The 4,087-nt window shown below is 49.4% G+C and overlaps 1 pseudogene; it reads left to right on the top strand.

Moving 5' to 3' along the window:
- Positions 1 to 929: 929 nt before the first annotated feature.
- LOC140945283 (uncharacterized) lies at positions 930 to 3,044 on the top strand (annotated as a pseudogene).
- Positions 3,045 to 4,087: the final 1,043 nt, after the last annotated feature.

Raw genomic sequence — 4,087 nt, 5'->3', positions numbered from 1 at the left:
GTGAAAACACTTCCCGGAGTTTTACCTCGTGTGTAATAGCGTCTTCTCACCGCGCACCGAAACAGTGGTGCCTTTCCAAGGTGGAAACTATTAATAGCTTCGAGAATTGGAAGCAAAATCTGCTTTACACATTATCATTGGACAACAACTTCGCTCCCTTCCTAGCCGATGGCGTTCAATGGTTGAAAAAGAACAAAGCCCAACCACTTCGAGGATTCGAAGCCGATGGTGATTCCATACCTCTTGCTCGACGCCTCACCGCTCGACAAAAAGTCAACTTTCTCGAGCTGATGCTAGGTCAGATTGCGAATAACTGCCCTATCATTTCCCGAAGCGCTTTGGTGAAAAATTCAACGTCACTCGAATACATCTGGCAAACTATTCGCCAGCACTTTGGCTTCCAGGCCACCGGCACACAATTTATCGATTTTTATGACATACACCTCGCAGCGGATGAGCGCCCTGAGGATCTGTACCAACGCCTCATGGCTTTTGTGGAACATTCCTTACTTCACGCTAACGGTTTAACTCACCATGCCGAACATGTCACAGAGAATGAGGAACTAACCCCTACCCTAGAAAACTTTGTCGTTCTTACTTGGTTGAGACTCATTCACCCCAGTCTTCCTCGTTTAGTCAAGCAACGTTACGGCACGGAGTTGACATCTCGCACCCTTGCCTAAATTAAATCCGAGATCTCTCAGGCACAAAGCTCTCTCCTTGAGGAAATCCGCGCTTCAGATGATGCTAAGATTCTACGTGCCGCGGTAGCTAATGATTTTCGTCACCCCCGTCCGGGCGGCAGGAGTGACCCTAAGACCCGCACCAGACAGCCCCGTCAGGACAAGGTCTGTCCCTTATGCAATCACGCCGGTCGCTCTAACACAAACCACTTCCTCAGTCAGTGTACCTTCCTCCCTGACAATGACATGCGCTTCATGGTAAAAGCGAGACAGATCGTCGACATACTGGACGACGAGCTGAACACTGTTGCTCGCTTAAGATCCTTCATTGGCGCTTACAAAGTTCTTTCCCGTGTCATTCCAAGGTGCTCAAGTTACCTTGCTCCACTTGATGCTGTAACAGCCGGTCGTCCTTCTCAGGAATATATTAACTGGACCGATGATCTAAGAGCCGCATTCCGTAGTGCTTAGAACGCTCTTTCCTCTGCACTCACCATCACATTACCCAGACCCGAGGACCAGTTATGGATTGTAACTGATGGAGCCGTCCGGGACCCTGGAATAGGTGCCACCCTCTACGTAATGCGCGGAGATAAGTTATGTGTCTCTGGCTTCTTCAGCACCAAGTTATGGGGCTGCCAAACAACGTGGCTTCCATGCAAGGTCGAAGCCCTCTCCATTGCGGCTGCAACGAAGCACTTTAGCCCGTATCTTATTCAGTCCGTTAAAAAGGCCTGCATTCTTACTGACAGTAAGCCTTGCGTTCAAGCGTATGAGAAACTCTGCCGCGGGGAATTCTCTGCCAGCCCTCGTGTATCCACCTTCTTGTCTGTCGTGAGTCGCTACCAAGCTTCAGTCAGGCACGTCTCCGGCGCTGCTATCCTCCCGTCAGACTTCGCAAGCCGAAACGCCGCCGCCTGTGATAACGAGACCTGTCAAGTGTGCTCTTTCATTTTTCGAACCAGGGACTCTGTTGTCCGCGCCGTTTCTGTTCAACATGTCCTCCAAGGCAATGTTCGCCTTCCCTTTACCAGCGGGCCTGCCTGGGTGGCTGTTCAGTCTGAGTGCCCAGATCTACACCACACCCACGCTCACCTCATCCAGGGTACGAGACCGTCCAAAAAACTCACAAACATAAAGGACGTCAAACGTTATTTACAAGTTGCGTCAGTTGCAGATGATGGCCTCCTTGTTGTGCGGCGTCATGAACCCTTGTTACCGTCCAGAGAGTGCATCATTGTCCCATGCCAAGCTTAGGACGGCCTTTTGACTACCCTTCACATACAACTCAGCCGCCCGTCCTGTCACCAGTTGAAAATGGCCGTCAAACGCTATCTATACGCTCTCGATCTGGAGAAGGCTGTCTCGTGTCTCTGATGGGTGCCACTCCTGTTCAGCAATCCGAAGCTCTCCAACCGCACGTATTGACCAGTCCATTTCCCCTTCACCCGATGCTATTGGTTGGTCCTTTGCCGTAGACGTCATCAAACGTTCTCGCCAGCTCATCTTTGTCCTCTGCGAGAATGTGACCTCTTACACTTCCAGTGTATCTCTTGAAGACGAGCGTCATCAAACATTACGCGACGTTATTGTAAAGCTCTGCTTAGAATTGCGCCCTATGGATGGCCCTTCTGCCGTGATCCGTACTGACCCTGCACTGGCTTTAAGGCTCTCGCTGACGACCCTCTCTTAAAGAAGCACAGAATTACAGTTGAGCTTGGTCAGGCCAAAAATCCCAATAAGAACCCCGTAGCTGCGAGAGCAGTCCAGGAGTTGGAAATGGAACTTCTCCGCCAGGAGCCTTTAGGCGGTGCCGTTTCTCCCCTCACTCTCGCTGTAGCCACTTCTGCCTTGAACTCTCGTATCCGTTCACGTGGCCTATCCTCGCGAGAAATGTGGACACAGCGGGACCAGTTTTCAAACCAGCAGTTACCCCTTGCCGACGACCATTTAATTGCCCTCCAGCACGAGCAGCGTCTATCCAACCACCCCCACAGTGAGCGCTCCAAAGCTCCATTGCACAACAGGCGTCCTACTCCTTTAATTGATGTTGGCGACCTAGTGTACCTTCATTCCGATCGGAACAAGTCTCGAGCCCGCGACCGCTACCTTGTTGTAGCCATAGATCCACCATTCTGTGATATCAAAAAGTTCATTAGATCCCAATTACGCAGCTCATCTTACCGCGTCAAACTTACTGAGTGCTTCAAGGTACCTTCCGACTTGGCTGATTCCTTACATGCTCCTCGCCAGTGTCGCGGACATGATACGGATGACGAAGACGATGCTGATACCACACCTCACCCCCACCCTCGCTGCCTGACATCCCTGATGCTATCTCTGCTTCAGCCCAGCATCTAACACTCCTCCCTGTGTTACACCACCTGCTCCCGCCGTTCCTGCCGACTGCATCATGGACGACACAGCTGCCCAGCCATCTTGCCCTGAGGACCCCTCTTTGGAGAAGGCAGCCGTTTCAGCAGACCCTGACCCTCCTGGCCTGCGGAGATCATCTCGCACTAGACGTCGTCCTGCGCGTTTTGAAGATTATGATACTGAACTATAGCCTTTGTTACTGAACTGTGACGTTTAAGTCAGTTCAAGAGTTTAAGTAGTGCTTTTAAGTACTTTCCTCTATGTTTTTGGTTCCAGTTTTCTCGCTTACACGCTATGTATATTCAGCTCAAAAAAAAAAGAAAAAAGAAGTCACGCCAGTACCGGTCAGCGGTACTATGAGTTAGCATGCGTTACCTGTTGTTCATAGCCTTGCGTCCGCCATATTGTTACTGTTACTCGGCTGCTAGTTGTATCCCAGTGTGATTAAAGCCTTACACGAATTGGTCGTACCTTGGTTCTTGCCTCATCTTCTTAACTGGCGCTAGGTCAGCGGTTACTCTTTAAGTTATCTGGGCACCTGGTTTTCACAGAGACCTTCCCTACAAACCATGTGAGATTCGAGCCTTTGTGTTTACTGCGATTAAAGCTGTTTTTGTTGGATAATTCCAGTCTGTTTTCTGCCGTGGACATTATATAGAAGTAGCTAATGATTTGACTTTGAGGGTGTATTTAACAACTATACAACTATACAACCTTAGAATATGGTGTACAGGTATTGTAGGACATCCCGGAATTCCTGTCAAGAAAACTGGAATCACTCCAGAAAATGGCACAGTGCATCATGTATCCATCACTTACTTACGATAATGCACTTAGCTGTACTAAGCTTAGTACCCTGGCAAAGAGGGGGGTGTAACTTTGTATGCATTATATTTCCAAGATCTCAGAAATAATCACCCAATTCATTTTTTAGCCCCTAAGGATACGAGAACTGGAATTAGATATAATTTGAGAACCGCTTCCACGCGTAAGGTACATGTAGTATGGAAACAGGAGCTTCTGCCGCA

The sequence above is a fragment of the Porites lutea genome, chromosome 8 (assembly GCF_958299795.1).
Source record: "Porites lutea chromosome 8, jaPorLute2.1, whole genome shotgun sequence".
Classification (NCBI taxonomy): Eukaryota; Metazoa; Cnidaria; class Anthozoa; order Scleractinia; family Poritidae; genus Porites; species Porites lutea.
This window is presented reverse-complemented; position numbering and strand designations above follow the sequence as displayed.